The sequence below is a fragment of the Cajanus cajan genome, chromosome 10 (assembly GCF_000230855.2).
Source record: "Cajanus cajan strain Asha chromosome 10, NIPB_CcT2T_4, whole genome shotgun sequence".
Classification (NCBI taxonomy): domain Eukaryota; kingdom Viridiplantae; phylum Streptophyta; class Magnoliopsida; order Fabales; family Fabaceae; genus Cajanus; species Cajanus cajan.
Window position 1 is genome coordinate 37,393,713 of NC_138526.1, and position 18,422 is coordinate 37,412,134.

Consider the following 18,422-nt stretch of genomic DNA (forward strand, 5'->3'; position numbering starts at 1 on the left):
CGTTGGGCTGATTGGCAAGCCTCGGTTTTTGGGGTATAACTTGGTCGGTGGTTGTTCAAATGATACAAACTTGGTGGCTATGGAAAGATAAGAGAAAATCCTACAACTTTCATGAAGGAAATATTTTCAGATTCGGCTGTCTATAAGGTCCAAATCAGTAGCCAAAGTCGGTGCGGAAAAGAACATGGCACCAACTCCATTAATTCACACCAACTCCATTAATTCATCCCACCAACTTCTATAATTCATTCCACTAATTCATTCCACTTAGTTTTGTCTATATTTTTCTCCATTATTTTACATTTTTTTAATGTGTTTTGGAGGCTATAAATAGGCCTTCACTTCTCCATTGCAAACCATCCCAAGAAATACTTCTCATCCCTCAATTCTCATCCTCTCTTCTCTCATACTCTCTTCTTTCCCTCTTCTTCTCTTTGAAGACCAAGGGAAATCTAGAGGAGGAGGTTCTGTCCTAGTTTTAGCTCCGGCCCCTATTTTAGACGGAAGGAGCCTTGGGGAGGCAGCTGTGCTATAGTCTCAGTTTCTGCCCGAGTTTCAATTCAGGTTTATCCAAGTAAGGGTGACATTTATAAAATTAATCTAGTATGGGTAGTACTTATAAGACTTAATCTAGTATACATGAGCATGATAGGAGTAGTATAACTTTTAATATGCTATTTTGTTTGTATGAAGGTTGTTATTTATTTAAATTGATGGTTGTTATTTATTCAAGTTGGTGGTTGTTTTGGATATTTAATTTGGCATGGTTATGATTATGTTTATATATATAATTATGAAGTATGTGTATGTGGTTTGGAAAAGTAAATAGGACTGAGAGGAGTAAGGTTATGGATGGGAGGTCTCTTGGTGAGATCAGGGATATAATCTTTGGAGAAAATATGAAATTTCGGAATCCCATTGTGAGGATTTCCAATTTGGAACTTTTCCAAGGATTATATAGTAAACCACTTCAGATGTTAGGTGGATTCTGAAGTACTCCTCTAAGTATCTATTTGCTACCGGTATGGGTCTGGGTCGAGTCATACCGATGGATGAGGTGACCCCACCAGGGTTACGTGACGACGTAATCCAACTGTATACTTTCCATGAGAGGTTAGGCGTGAGACATGGGTTGCTGACATGTTTCACCGTATCAACACTTGGTTTGGATAGGTGTTGAGGCCAACATTTGGTTTGGATGTGTTGGTTACATCATGGATTATACGGTGGTGTGACTTTGCTTTGGATGTGGATTATGTATATATATATGGTATGAATTGTATACTTTGGTTATGGATTTCTTTAATTAATATGTATGCATTGGCATGGATGTGTATACATTATATTGGTTGGTTTGAATAAATAATTGTTAAAATGATATTTATACTATGGTTGGTTTTATACGTGCTAACCCTTATGTTTCCATGTGGTGGAACTGTGATGATCTCACTATGTGGGGGAGCAGATCAGGTGTGAAGCCATAGGATAGCAAGGAGTCTTCTGGGTAGCTGCTTTGAGAAGTGGCTAGGCTTAGAGCTTGACCAGCACCTAGGGTGTTTCTGTTAATGGTTAATGTTAATATATTTTGGATGACTGTATGATTTTACTGAGAATGACTAATATACTTATGTTTGCTATTATGAAAACAATTTTTACACTCTAGCGTAGCTGGCTTTTGCTCTATTTTTTTTATTATAAATGCTCTTTTATTTTGGTTGGTTATTGATGTGATGACCTAAGGTGGGTCGTTACAATTTTGGTATCAGAGCTGGTCAAGTCTCTTTAGGATTTGTGGGGAATGGTCTTGTTATGTTTCCGTTGTATGGAAACGAATTTTGAAAGGAACTTCATGAGTAACTCATGAGTTTCATAATCTTGATTAGGAATTTCTTATGAGTTTCGTGTAAACTCATAAAGTTCTTTGACCTTTTTAGGATGACTGGTAGGGGAAATCATTCTAATTCTTTTTCAAGCATGGATGGGCGGCAAATTGCTCGAGCTATGGAGCTAATTGCTGCTACTATTGGATAATAGAATACTTTATGGTGAGCTTAGGTACCAATAGTATGAATAAAGCCTTGATAATCAACTAGAAATTATTGACACCTTAGATTTAGGTGAGACATTGATTTGGCAAGAGTTTACAATTAATGGAATTTAGGAATCTATAGTAGTAGTGATTGAATCCAAAGAGGTTGTATCTGAGAATTGAAGTTTTGATGGGAGATTGGAACGTTCCTTGAGTGTTGGTGCTTGCATGATAACTTTTATGGTTGAGGTAGTATGTGAATTTTATTTTGTGAGCTGTTTTGGTTTAGGATTGTAATGAAAAGCTTGAATATGAGTTTAAGGTGGAAAGGAGTGAGTTTGGAATGATTAAGGTATGTTAGTACACTAATGCTGTATGATATGGGGATTATTTTTGTTGAAATTTTGTTGTGCCAGTATGAGTATCATATTGATAGAATCTGATTTTGTGGTCTTTATGAGAATTATGGCTTTAGATACTATCTTTCTAATGGAACTGGAATCAGGTAAAAAGCAGGTCTAGAACTCTAGTTATGACTGCTTTGGTGATCAGAAGTCTAGTTGTTAGAGCTGAATATACTTGAAGTGATTGTTGAAATTTTAGTTAGGAAGGTGATCTTTTTGAAATCTTAAGAGTTGTAGCTTATTCATTTAGCTTTCATTTAAGACAGGTTTGAAATCATTTGGATGAGTATAACTCTATAGATATATACTGTCATGATAGGCATAACAAGGATAAAATAGATTTGGTGATGTTTTGAGGTTTGGTCATTGAAAGGTTGATTAAAATGATATGCTTGGTTCATGGTGATCAATTCATATATGCTTAGGGATAGTATATGTGAAGGAAGTATTCTAATATGAATTGATATGCAAGTATGTGACCTTATGGATCAATTAGTGGATATTTGTGTGTTAATGAAAGGTTTTGATCTTAGGATGTGATACCATCATATTAGAGTTAAGTGTGAAGATATATCCAAGATAAACTTAGGCTAGATTATCTAAGTATGACTCTGATTGTATTAGGTGCGTGTTTTAGGCCATGTAATTTCTTGTGAAGGTTTAACATAGAGCTACCTAAGGTAGAAGTTGTAGTGAGAGATACCTAATTCAATTAGTAAAATTAAGAGTTTTCTTAGGATAATTTATAGGAGATTTATTAAGTAAATTTCTAAGATAGCAGTTCGAGGTTTAGGCTACTCTCATCTCACTCGCCTCTACTACAGGAATCGCTTTGCTTTCTTTTCCTATAGCTACTAAGATAGATTCGGGAAGAGTGTTGATGCATGAAGGAAAGATAGTAGCTTGTGATTCTAGGCAATTGAAAATTCATGAGAGGAATTACCTTACCCATGATCTTGAGTTAGCAATTTTAATTAAGATTTGGAGACACTACATATATGATTCTAAGCTAGAGGTTTTTAGCGATCATAAGAATTTTAAATATCTATTGACAAGAAGAGATAATTGGAATTTTTAAGGACTAGGATTTTGATCTTAATTGTCATTTGGGCAAAGCTAGTATGGTGGTTGATACTTTGAGTAGAAGACCTCTAGATATATCTTCCCTTATGGTTAGAGAGATAGATCTTTTGGTTTGGTCTAAAGATTTAAGTTTGGCTTATGAGGTTACCCTTAGTAGTATGAGACTAGGTATGACTAAAGTAACAAGTGAATTATTGAAGGAAATTGGAGAAGCATAATTAGTTGATTCATTTTGAAAACAAGACAAGAGGATATAGGACAAGGTAGTGGATAAGAGCTGCCTTCGGTATAGATGAGGTGGTAAGACTTGGAGATTGATTCTGTGTAAAACTTACGCTTAGGCACATGATTTTTGGAGAGGGTCGTAGAAATGAAAATATTATTCTGGCAGATACCTTGAGTAGGATGATCTTTCGCCTACCACATTTGATGATTTAAGGGTTGGATTTGACTAAAGAACTTAGAGACTTAAGCGTGATGTGTGAGCTCACCCTTAGGAGCATTGAATTTAGTATGTTGAAAGTAACTAATGAATTAATGGACGAGATTAGAGAAGCCTAGGAGTTAAATTCTTTCTTAGTGAACCAAGTGGAGAGGATTAGTAGGGGTGGGTATAAATAGCCCTTTACGAGTGGAAATTGATGATGTTTTGGGGTTCAATAATAGGATCTATGGCCTAGTAATCTTGAATTTAGGAAGATGATCTTAAAGGGAGGACACAAGTGTTCTCTTAGTATCCATTGAGGAGCTACTAAGGTGTATCAAAGTCGTGCAGTGGAAGCATGGTGGCCTTAAGTGTAGAGAGGAATAGAGGATGGTGTGTACTCATATTTAGTATAGTATAAGTCTGAGACAGAACATTAGGTGCCTTTTAGGACTTTTGTAGCCTTTAGATGTTCCTATTTGGAAATGAGATAATGTGTATAAACTTTGTTGTGGGTTTTCCTAGGAGGTTTAGGAAGAATTTTGAACAAGGTACAGATGGAATTTTGAGGTACAAGAGTAGAATTTGTATTCCACAGGATGAGGAGTTGAAGAAATTGATATTTGAGGAAGCTCATAAAAGCAAATTGAGTATACATCCAGGTATGACAAAAATGTATCAAGATTTGAAGAAAATGTTTTGGTGGAATGGAATGAAAAGGGAGATAGCTGAGTATGTTGCATCTTGCATTGTGTGTCAAAAAGCTAAAGTGGAACATCAAAAACCAGGAGGTTTGTTACAAATGATGGAGATCCCTGAATGGAAATGGGATAGTATAACCATGGATTTTGTTGTTGGATTACCAAGGTCTGCTAAGAATTGTAATTCTATTTGGGTGATCATGGATAGATTAACTAAGTGTGCTCATTTCCTTCCGGTGAATATAAAGTGGTCCTTAGAAAGGTTAACTCAAGTGTATATTAAGGAGATTGTTAGATTACATGGTGTGCCCTCCAGTATCATCTCTGATAGGGATCCTCGTTTTACATCTTGATTTTGGCAGAGTTTGCATCAGGCGTTAGGGACTAAGTTGAGACTCAGTTCTGCTTATCACCCACAGACTGATGGGCAGTCTGAGAGGACTATCCAATCTTTGGAGGACTTGTTGAGGGCTTGTATTTTGGATCATCTAGGGAGTTGGGAAGAAATGTTGCCTTTGGTCGAGTTCACTTATAAAAACAATTTTCACGCATGTATAGGAATGGCACCATTTGAGACTCTATATGTGAGGAAATGTAGAACACCTTTGTGTTGGTTTAAAGAGGGAGAACATGTATTTTTGAGGGTGACTCCTACCACAGGTGTGGGAAGAGCTATTAAAACTAAGAAGTTGAATCCTAAGTTTATTGGGACCGTATCAAATTCTCAAGAGGATTGGAGCAGTGGCATATCAGATTGCATTACCTCCATTCCTATATAATTTGCATGATGTGTTTCATGTTTCACAACTGAGAAAGTATATTCACGATCCGAGTCATGTCTTGGAATCAGAGGCAGTGCAAGTGAAGGAGAATTTAACTTTTGAGAAACAACCAGTTTCAGTGGCAGACAAGAGAGTTAAGAAGTTGCGAGGTAAATCTATCAATTTGGTGAAGGTTATTTGGGATGCAGACACTAATGAAGCCACTTGGGAGTTGGAAGACAATATGAAGGATCAATACCCATATCTCTTTTGAGTAAGTGAATTTTCGAGGACGAAAATTTTTGTTGTTGGGGAGAATTGTAAGATCTCAGTTTTCAACATGATTATTACTATTATTATTATTATTTTCATTATTACTATGTGGTATTTGGTCATAATTTGGTGGTTATATTTTACTTCAATTATAGATAATTCACACTCCATTTATGCTTAGAAAGATATGTGTGTTGTTAGATCTAATTAGATAGTTGTGAAATTTTTTTTTTTAAGAATCATTTCTCGCTGGGCTGACTGACTAGTCTCAGTGTCCGAGGCATAACTTGGGCTGTGATGGTCCAAATGATGCAAAATTGGTGTCAATGGAAATCTAAGAGAAAAACGCACAACTTTTGCAGAAATAGCCATTTGCAAAATCGGTCGTTTAGGAGGTCAAAATTGGACTTTTATTGATACAATTGTTTCTCGTTGGGCTGATTGGCAAGCCTCGGTTTTTGGGGTATAACTTGGTCGGTGGTTGTTCAAATGATACAAACTTGGTGGCTATGGAAAGATAAGAGAAAATACTACAACTTTCATGAAGGAAATATTTTCAGATTCGGCTGTCTATAAGGTCCAAATCAGTAGCCAAAGTCGGTGCGGAAAAGAACATGGCACCAACTCCATTAATTCACACCAACTCCATTAATTCATCCCACCAACTTCTATAATTCATTCCACTAATTCATTCCACTTAGTTTTGTCTATCTTTTTCTCCATTATTTTACATTTTTTTAATGTGTTTTGGAGGCTATAAATAGGCCTTCACTTCTCCATTGCAAACCATCCCAAGAAATACTTCTCATCCCTCAATTCTCATCCTCTCTTCTCTCATACTCTCTTCTTTCCCTCTTCTTCTCTTTGAAGACCAAGGGAAATCTAGAGGAGGAGGTTCTGTCCTAGTTTTAGCTCCGGCCCCTATTTTAGACGGAAGGAGCCTTGGGGAGGCAGCTGTGCTATAGTCTCAGTTTCTGCCCGAGTTTCAATTCAGGTTTATCCAAGTAAGGGTGACATTTATAAAATTAATCTAGTATGGGTAGTACTTATAAGACTTAATCTAGTATACATGAGCATGATAGGAGTAGTATAACTTTTAATATGCTATTTTGTTTGTATGAAGGTTGTTATTTATTTAAATTGATGGTTGTTATTTATTCAAGTTGGTGGTTGTTTTGGATATTTAATTTGGCATGGTTATGATTATGTTTATATATATAATTATGAAGTATGTGTATGTGGTTTGGAAAAGTAAATAGGACTGAGAGGAGTAAGGTTATGGATGGGAGGTCTCTTGGTGAGATCAGGGATATAATCTTTGGAGAAAATATGAAATTTCGGAATCCCATTGTGAGGATTTCCAATTTGGAACTTTTCCAAGGATTATATAGTAAACCACTTCAGATGTTAGGTGGATTCTGAAGTACTCCTCTAAGTATCTATTTGCTACCGGTATGGGTCTGGGTCGAGTCATACCGATGGATGAGGTGACCCCACCAGGGTTACGTGACGACGTAATCCAACTGTATACTTTCCATGAGAGGTTAGGCGTGAGACATGGGTTGCTGACATGTTTCACCGTATCAACACTTGGTTTGGATAGGTGTTGAGGCCAACATTTGGTTTGGATGTGTTGGTTACATCATGGATTATACGGTGGTGTGACTTTGCTTTGGATGTGGATTATGTATATATATATGGTATGAATTGTATACTTTGGTTATGGATTTCTTTAATTAATATGTATGCATTGGCATGGATGTGTATACATTATATTGGTTGGTTTGAATAAATAATTGTTAAAATGATATTTATACTATGGTTGGTTTTATACGTGCTAACCCTTATGTTTCCATGTGGTGGAACTGTGATGATCTCACTATGTGGGGGAGCAGATCAGGTGTGAAGCCATAGGATAGCAAGGAGTCTTCTGGGTAGCTGCTTTGAGAAGTGGCTAGGCTTAGAGCTTGACCAGCACCTAGGGTGTTTCTGTTAATGGTTAATGTTAATATATTTTGGATGACTGTATGATTTTACTGAGAATGACTAATATACTTATGTTTGCTATTATGAAAACAATTTTTACACTCTAGCGTAGCTGGCTTTTGCTCTATTTTTTTTATTATAAATGCTCTTTTATTTTGGTTGGTTATTGATGTGATGACCTAAGGTGGGTCGTTACAATTTTGGTATCAGAGCTGGTCAAGTCTCTTTAGGATTTGTGGGGAATGGTCTTGTTATGTTTCCGTTGTATGGAAACGAATTTTGAAAGGAACTTCATGAGTAACTCATGAGTTTCATAATCTTGATTAGGAATTTCTTATGAGTTTCGTGTAAACTCATAAAGTTCTTTGACCTTTTTAGGATGACTGGTAGGGGAAATCATTCTAATTCTTTTTCAAGCATGGATGGGCGGCAAATTGCTCGAGCTATGGAGCTAATTGCTGCTACTATTGGATAATAGAATACTTTATGGTGAGCTTAGGTACCAATAGTATGAATAAAGCCTTGATAATCAACTAGAAATTATTGACACCTTAGATTTAGGTGAGACATTGATTTGGCAAGAGTTTACAATTAATGGAATTTAGGAATCTATAGTAGTAGTGATTGAATCCAAAGAGGTTGTATCTGAGAATTGAAGTTTTGATGGGAGATTGGAACGTTCCTTGAGTGTTGGTGCTTGCATGATAACTTTTATGGTTGAGGTAGTATGTGAATTTTATTTTGTGAGCTGTTTTGGTTTAGGATTGTAATGAAAAGCTTGAATATGAGTTTAAGGTGGAAAGGAGTGAGTTTGGAATGATTAAGGTATGTTAGTACACTAATGCTGTATGATATGGGGATTATTTTTGTTGAAATTTTGTTGTGCCAGTATGAGTATCATATTGATAGAATCTGATTTTGTGGTCTTTATGAGAATTATGGCTTTAGATACTATCTTTCTAATGGAACTGGAATCAGGTAAAAAGCAGGTCTAGAACTCTAGTTATGACTGCTTTGGTGATCAGAAGTCTAGTTGTTAGAGCTGAATATACTTGAAGTGATTGTTGAAATTTTAGTTAGGAAGGTGATCTTTTTGAAATCTTAAGAGTTGTAGCTTATTCATTTAGCTTTCATTTAAGACAGGTTTGAAATCATTTGGATGAGTATAACTCTATAGATATATACTGTCATGATAGGCATAACAAGGATAAAATAGATTTGGTGATGTTTTGAGGTTTGGTCATTGAAAGGTTGATTAAAATGATATGCTTGGTTCATGGTGATCAATTCATATATGCTTAGGGATAGTATATGTGAAGGAAGTATTCTAATATGAATTGATATGCAAGTATGTGACCTTATGGATCAATTAGTGGATATTTGTGTGTTAATGAAAGGTTTTGATCTTAGGATGTGATACCATCATATTAGAGTTAAGTGTGAAGATATATCCAAGATAAACTTAGGCTAGATTATCTAAGTATGACTCTGATTGTATTAGGTGCGTGTTTTAGGCCATGTAATTTCTTGTGAAGGTTTAACATAGAGCTACCTAAGGTAGAAGTTGTAGTGAGAGATACCTAATTCAATTAGTAAAATTAAGAGTTTTCTTAGGATAATTTATAGGAGATTTATTAAGTAAATTTCTAAGATAGCAGTTCGAGGTTTAGGCTACTCTCATCTCACTCGCCTCTACTACAGGAATCGCTTTGCTTTCTTTTCCTATAGCTACTAAGATAGATTCGGGAAGAGTGTTGATGCATGAAGGAAAGATAGTAGCTTGTGATTCTAGGCAATTGAAAATTCATGAGAGGAATTACCTTACCCATGATCTTGAGTTAGCAATTTTAATTAAGATTTGGAGACACTACATATATGATTCTAAGCTAGAGGTTTTTAGCGATCATAAGAATTTTAAATATCTATTGACAAGAAGAGATAATTGGAATTTTTAAGGACTAGGATTTTGATCTTAATTGTCATTTGGGCAAAGCTAGTATGGTGGTTGATACTTTGAGTAGAAGACCTCTAGATATATCTTCCCTTATGGTTAGAGAGATAGATCTTTTGGTTTGGTCTAAAGATTTAAGTTTGGCTTATGAGGTTACCCTTAGTAGTATGAGACTAGGTATGACTAAAGTAACAAGTGAATTATTGAAGGAAATTGGAGAAGCATAATTAGTTGATTCATTTTGAAAACAAGACAAGAGGATATAGGACAAGGTAGTGGATAAGAGCTGCCTTCGGTATAGATGAGGTGGTAAGACTTGGAGATTGATTCTGTGTAAAACTTACGCTTAGGCACATGATTTTTGGAGAGGGTCGTAGAAATGAAAATATTATTCTGGCAGATACCTTGAGTAGGATGATCTTTCGCCTACCACATTTGATGATTTAAGGGTTGGATTTGACTAAAGAACTTAGAGACTTAAGCGTGATGTGTGAGCTCACCCTTAGGAGCATTGAATTTAGTATGTTGAAAGTAACTAATGAATTAATGGACGAGATTAGAGAAGCCTAGGAGTTAAATTCTTTCTTAGTGAACCAAGTGGAGAGGATTAGTAGGGGTGGGTATAAATAGCCCTTTACGAGTGGAAATTGATGATGTTTTGGGGTTCAATAATAGGATCTATGGCCTAGTAATCTTGAATTTAGGAAGATGATCTTAAAGGGAGGACACAAGTGTTCTCTTAGTATCCATTGAGGAGCTACTAAGGTGTATCAAAGTCGTGCAGTGGAAGCATGGTGGCCTTAAGTGTAGAGAGGAATAGAGGATGGTGTGTACTCATATTTAGTATAGTATAAGTCTGAGACAGAACATTAGGTGCCTTTTAGGACTTTTGTAGCCTTTAGATGTTCCTATTTGGAAATGAGATAATGTGTATAAACTTTGTTGTGGGTTTTCCTAGGAGGTTTAGGAAGAATTTTGAACAAGGTACAGATGGAATTTTGAGGTACAAGAGTAGAATTTGTATTCCACAGGATGAGGAGTTGAAGAAATTGATATTTGAGGAAGCTCATAAAAGCAAATTGAGTATACATCCAGGTATGACAAAAATGTATCAAGATTTGAAGAAAATGTTTTGGTGGAATGGAATGAAAAGGGAGATAGCTGAGTATGTTGCATCTTGCATTGTGTGTCAAAAAGCTAAAGTGGAACATCAAAAACCAGGAGGTTTGTTACAAATGATGGAGATCCCTGAATGGAAATGGGATAGTATAACCATGGATTTTGTTGTTGGATTACCAAGGTCTGCTAAGAATTGTAATTCTATTTGGGTGATCATGGATAGATTAACTAAGTGTGCTCATTTCCTTCCGGTGAATATAAAGTGGTCCTTAGAAAGGTTAACTCAAGTGTATATTAAGGAGATTGTTAGATTACATGGTGTGCCCTCCAGTATCATCTCTGATAGGGATCCTCGTTTTACATCTTGATTTTGGCAGAGTTTGCATCAGGCGTTAGGGACTAAGTTGAGACTCAGTTCTGCTTATCACCCACAGACTGATGGGCAGTCTGAGAGGACTATCCAATCTTTGGAGGACTTGTTGAGGGCTTGTATTTTGGATCATCTAGGGAGTTGGGAAGAAATGTTGCCTTTGGTCGAGTTCACTTATAAAAACAATTTTCACGCATGTATAGGAATGGCACCATTTGAGACTCTATATGTGAGGAAATGTAGAACACCTTTGTGTTGGTTTAAAGAGGGAGAACATGTATTTTTGAGGGTGACTCCTACCACAGGTGTGGGAAGAGCTATTAAAACTAAGAAGTTGAATCCTAAGTTTATTGGGACCGTATCAAATTCTCAAGAGGATTGGAGCAGTGGCATATCAGATTGCATTACCTCCATTCCTATATAATTTGCATGATGTGTTTCATGTTTCACAACTGAGAAAGTATATTCACGATCCGAGTCATGTCTTGGAATCAGAGGCAGTGCAAGTGAAGGAGAATTTAACTTTTGAGAAACAACCAGTTTCAGTGGCAGACAAGAGAGTTAAGAAGTTGCGAGGTAAATCTATCAATTTGGTGAAGGTTATTTGGGATGCAGACACTAATGAAGCCACTTGGGAGTTGGAAGACAATATGAAGGATCAATACCCATATCTCTTTTGAGTAAGTGAATTTTCGAGGACGAAAATTTTTGTTGTTGGGGAGAATTGTAAGATCTCAGTTTTCAACATGATTATTACTATTATTATTATTATTTTCATTATTACTATGTGGTATTTGGTCATAATTTGGTGGTTATATTTTACTTCAATTATAGATAATTCACACTCCATTTATGCTTAGAAAGATATGTGTGTTGTTAGATCTAATTAGATAGTTGTGAAATTTTTTTTTTTTAAGAATCATTTCTCGCTGGGCTGACTGACTAGTCTCAGTGTCCGAGGCATAACTTGGGCTGTGATGGTCCAAATGATGCAAAATTGGTGTCAATGGAAATCTAAGAGAAAAACGCACAACTTTTGCAGAAATAGCCATTTGCAAAATCGGTCGTTTAGGAGGTCAAAATTGGACTTTTATTGATACAATTGTTTCTCGTTGGGCTGATTGGCAAGCCTCGGTTTTTGGGGTATAACTTGGTCGGTGGTTGTTCAAATGATACAAACTTGGTGGCTATGGAAAGATAAGAGAAAATACTACAACTTTCATGAAGGAAATATTTTCAGATTCGGCTGTCTATAAGGTCCAAATCAGTAGCCAAAGTCGGTGCGGAAAAGAACATGGCACCAACTCCATTAATTCACACCAACTCCATTAATTCATCCCACCAACTTCTATAATTCATTCCACTAATTCATTCCACTTAGTTTTGTCTATCTTTTTCTCCATTATTTTACATTTTTTTAATGTGTTTTGGAGGCTATAAATAGGCCTTCACTTCTCCATTGCAAACCATCCCAAGAAATACTTCTCATCCCTCAATTCTCATCCTCTCTTCTCTCATACTCTCTTCTTTCCCTCTTCTTCTCTTTGAAGACCAAGGGAAATCTAGAGGAGGAGGTTCTGTCCTAGTTTTAGCTCCGGCCCCTATTTTAGACGGAAGGAGCCTTGGGGAGGCAGCTGTGCTATAGTCTCAGTTTCTGCCCGAGTTTCAATTCAGGTTTATCCAAGTAAGGGTGACATTTATAAAATTAATCTAGTATGGGTAGTACTTATAAGACTTAATCTAGTATACATGAGCATGATAGGAGTAGTATAACTTTTAATATGCTATTTTGTTTGTATGAAGGTTGTTATTTATTTAAATTGATGGTTGTTATTTATTCAAGTTGGTGGTTGTTTTGGATATTTAATTTGGCATGGTTATGATTATGTTTATATATATAATTATGAAGTATGTGTATGTGGTTTGGAAAAGTAAATAGGACTGAGAGGAGTAAGGTTATGGATGGGAGGTCTCTTGGTGAGATCAGGGATATAATCTTTGGAGAAAATATGAAATTTCGGAATCCCATTGTGAGGATTTCCAATTTGGAACTTTTCCAAGGATTATATAGTAAACCACTTCAGATGTTAGGTGGATTCTGAAGTACTCCTCTAAGTATCTATTTGCTACCGGTATGGGTCTGGGTCGAGTCATACCGATGGATGAGGTGACCCCACCAGGGTTACGTGACGACGTAATCCAACTGTATACTTTCCATGAGAGGTTAGGCGTGAGACATGGGTTGCTGACATGTTTCACCGTATCAACACTTGGTTTGGATAGGTGTTGAGGCCAACATTTGGTTTGGATGTGTTGGTTACATCATGGATTATACGGTGGTGTGACTTTGCTTTGGATGTGGATTATGTATATATATATGGTATGAATTGTATACTTTGGTTATGGATTTCTTTAATTAATATGTATGCATTGGCATGGATGTGTATACATTATATTGGTTGGTTTGAATAAATAATTGTTAAAATGATATTTATACTATGGTTGGTTTTATACGTGCTAACCCTTATGTTTCCATGTGGTGGAACTGTGATGATCTCACTATGTGGGGGAGCAGATCAGGTGTGAAGCCATAGGATAGCAAGGAGTCTTCTGGGTAGCTGCTTTGAGAAGTGGCTAGGCTTAGAGCTTGACCAGCACCTAGGGTGTTTCTGTTAATGGTTAATGTTAATATATTTTGGATGACTGTATGATTTTACTGAGAATGACTAATATACTTATGTTTGCTATTATGAAAACAATTTTTACACTCTAGCGTAGCTGGCTTTTGCTCTATTTTTTTTATTATAAATGCTCTTTTATTTTGGTTGGTTATTGATGTGATGACCTAAGGTGGGTCGTTACAAAAAGGAGAAAAGGATTTCTAGCAATTACCTCTTAAAATCTTGTTGGTGCCTTTGATGGTGTAGGAATTCAAGTCTTTTTTACCTGACCTCGTTTTTGCCATGTAAAAAAGGAACTTTAATTGGAAACTCTATTTTTGAGAAATGGTCGCAGAGGAGAGTTGAAAATGTGAGGGGTTAGAGCATCGATAATGGGGAGACTGGTTGAATTTTTGTGAGCCTGGGAATTTTGTGGCAAATAAGAAAAAAGGAACCCTAAGGTTTGGTCTAGTCCTTTGAGAAAAGAAGAGGGGCACACGAGAAAGGAGTGAACACGATGCTCCTTTGGTCAATGAGTTACAATGATTTTTATTATTTATATTATGGTGTGCTAATATGGTGTTGGTTCAATGTTACCATTGCTAATAGACATTAACTAAATTTGATATTGTACATTTACCTACCAATATTACCCCCACCCTTATTTCACATTCACATTTATTGCCTTTGACTCATCCATTTTTAAGTTTACTTTTTTCTCTTTTTGGGGTAATCTAGCGCGTGCTTTTGTCTTCAACTCGTATTTGATTCCACAAAAAAAAATTAAAAGTACTCTTACTCGTTATCTCATTTATTTCAAAGAGAAAAAGTGTTTTTCCATAATTATTAGAAAAAATTAAAAAATAATGGCAAAAGTTTGTGATTGGGCAACAATTATCGCTAGTAGTAACGACCTTTGTCACAAATTTTGAGAGAGATATAATTTTAAGTCACTTTGTTATATGACAAATTCCCTTCCATATCTAAAATTTGTCATAAATTTTTCCATTGAATGGATAGTCATATTTTAATGATGAATTATATGATCAAAATATTTCCTTTGTAAATATCTTGTCGTAAAGTTCATAATAAAACAAACATGAAAAAATTAGCAAGGGAATGTGTGATGGATTGATGTTCATCACAAACATTTTTGTCACAAAATCCATCACAAATGTTTTTAATTATTTTGTAACAAATTTTACGACGGATAAATTTGTCTCTAAATATTTTGGTTTTGACAAATTCAACTTTTAATTTTTTTATAGATTTATGATTATATTTGTAAAAATTTTATATCCTAAAATCATGTAGAAAATATTAATTATTATATTAATTGTCCATTTTATTCAATATAAGAGAGAATAGTAAAGAAATTTTAATAATCAAATGGCTTAAATATGTTTCTATTTTCTCAACTATGAAGTAAATTTATTTTTTGTTCCTCAAATTTAAAATTATTTTTTTAGTCCTAGAAATAAAAAAAATAAACTACTAATGTGTCGTCATGCATATCTATTATGGAGATCTCTTACAATAAAGATGAATAGTTTAAATGGTTAGACCCTACCGAATCATGACATTTGAATTACCGTAACCAATTTAGGTATAAACAACTTCAAGCTTCTCAAAGTACCTGTTTACAACTTATTTATCAGGTTTTGCCATTTAAACTAGGAAGTTTAGTACTATTGTCAAGGTAGAACACTTTAGATATGAGTCTATCGCAACATTAGCTTGGAACAATAAGCCTTCTATGAAATTAACCCACCGACTACCCTTCAAATACTATGTCCTTCCGGTACTCAGTTAGAAAACTAAGTTCTTAATATTGTACCTTGATTGGTTGTTTTATACACATATGTCTTGACCTTACCCATATATGAATTTCCACATAAAACCTAAATGAGACAACGTTAAAATGATTACCTATTCAGAAGCCAGCTTACTTACCAAAGGGTTTGAACTTAGACTCTTTGAGCACCGCAACTTATTTATGCACAATGAAATATTTTAATTTCTAAAATAACTTTTACTATTTTCTAATTTTTATGTATAACAACAAAGACAAATATATACAACACATACCTAACTATTTAACAATTTAATCAACTATAATCACATACAATTATACTACGTCGTCATCTATCAACTTACAACATAACAACATAAACATTATTATACATCATCATCCATCAACCATTCAATCAACTTAACATCATGTTTTAAATCAAGCAACTCTCACCTATTTCCATCCCTTAGGCACTCGATGTCATTGAGGCAAGAAGCTTCCTGTCTCGCCCATGCCTGGTGCCAAACTATTCGCGTCCGACATGGTTGAGGTAGAGAGCCTCCCACTCTCACACCAACAATGGCAAAATCCTCACCCGACCCCAAATTAGGTAGAGGGCCTTGACTTGATCTATGTATGGTGCCACCCTTTTGGCTCCCGACATGATTTCAACCCAAGACAATTTTCTTTTGTCATGCTTGATGCTATTCAAATTTTGCCCAATTTTTCCAAGCTAGAGACAATTCTTTCTCTTCACGCTTGATGCCACCAATCCTGCACTCGACATCAAGAGAATGAGAACCTTTGAATCACTATCGACACCATGAAGGTGTGCTCGACATGACACTAGCTCTTACATTTATACAAAACTTGAAATTGCCCAATCCACCTGAAAATCAACAATCCACCAACATGCAACACATCATACAACATCTAAGCACCCCAAATAGCTCAAAATAACCTCATTTACAACATGCGAACACTATAAATCATAGATCATCACTTTTTTTTTCAAAACACAACCAAAGGCTCCAACATCACATATTCATCATCTCATTCAGATTTTCAATCAAAATGGCCATCAATTATGAAATCAAATAGCAAATCATCAACATGCAATCCAACAAAATCCAACATACAGCTTCCCTTACCTCTTGTTGATCCAACTAAGAAGAGGAAGAAGAGAATAAAGAAACGAGCTTTGTATGACCTCTGACCTTAGATTCTTAGCTCTACAAGCTTCAAATCTCCAACTCAACCAATTGATTTATCTACAGGGAAGAAAAGGAAAATATTTTTAGAAAATGAAAAAATAGGAGTGTTCTAAGTTCTAGGAAGTTTCTCTCTAACTTTTCTTTAGAATTTTTTAAAACATGAATTTAAGGTTCACGTCTTAAAAAAATATTATATACCCTTCTTGAGGCTGAACCAACTTAATTATACTTGAGATATTTTACAGATGTCCTAACTCTCCAAGTCCCTTAACTCTAGAGTTCTAAAAATAGCATTCATAACAACACAACAATATTTAATCACATAGTTGAATTAAAATATCTAAACTTATAGTATTACATATATACTTTATTTTGACTATATCAATAGTGAATATATGAGACTTGGTTTTTCCTAATAAAACATAAAAATGTTAGTAGCACATTATTTAATATTAAATTTCAATCAATGATAAAAACAATGTGCTAGAAAAATATTCAAATTTATTTAAAAGTTAATTATCATGTTTTTTTTATAACGATTCGATAAGTTCTACACTTACTATAGCTTAGCTACTACTTAATGAAAATAAATAATAAACACCAACTAACCTAGAGTTATCATGCAACAGATAATAGATCTCATGCACATAAACATATGTGAGGAGTAGAAAACTAAAAATAGCTCCTAACATATATACTATGTATACAAGATATCACTGTATACAAGCAGAACCTTACTCATTTGTCAAGAACCTATACAAGATCAAAACTACATAAGAGCAATACCACAAAAATAAAATTGGTCATCTCTCATATGACCCTCCACAACTAGACAAGTCAGCTTGTTAATCTTGTCTTACTCTCATACCAAGTATGTAAACACCAATTTTATTCCATTAATCTTTCCACTAATTTCTTTCTCAAAGTTTTCAAGTCAATGATTCAATAATAAAATATTTTACAAACCAGATTTAAACTCTAATAATATATATACAAGAGAATAAAAAAAAGACAAAGAATAAGGAAGCCAAATCTTCCTCTGTATCAACAAATACCTTTTGTAGCTAGTATGAATTTTTTTCCTTATCTTTTACGGTTTCTATGTTAGTGTAAAAAATATGGCTCTAGTGTCATGCGCGTAAAGTGATTCTTGGAACTGCAAACTAAGCTAGCTGTCACTTTTTGGCAGCATGCTTTGACCTTCTATACGTTTTTTTCTATAAATGAGAGAATATAAGAATAAGGGAGGACTTTCTTTGGGGGAATGCTGTAAAAAATTTTAAACCTCTCGCACAGGTGGAACCATAGAAAAGAAACGGAAATGTCCAATCAGTGCACATACCATCGATGATGTGCCATTGAAGAAAGACCATGTAAACACTCTTGAGGAAATCAGCCCTTACACTGTGCGCCAACCTCATACCAGCAGTACCCACCTCGAACCTACAAGCAAGTACCCATCAAATGAAACTATCATAAACACTTTTGTCACAAACAGGTCTCTATCATCATGAGCTCCCATCCCCTTTTCTTAATTATATTATAAGAATAAAAGCATGATTTGATATAGTTTAATATTGTTTTGTTGTAGCTTCTACGTTCTACGTTCACATCATATATATATATATATATATATATATATATATATATATATA

The 18,422-nt window shown here is 35.0% G+C and overlaps 1 long non-coding RNA gene across 1 annotated transcript; it reads left to right on the forward strand.

Annotated features, from left to right (window-relative positions):
• The first annotated feature begins 580 nt into the window (after window positions 1-580).
• On the forward strand, window positions 581-14,491 carry LOC145952558 (uncharacterized). The gene is made up of 3 exons (XR_014429986.1): window positions 581-6,679; window positions 7,571-12,785; window positions 13,677-14,491. It is a non-coding gene; the product is annotated as an uncharacterized LOC145952558 (long non-coding RNA).
• The last annotated feature ends 3,931 nt before the right edge of the window (window positions 14,492-18,422 follow it).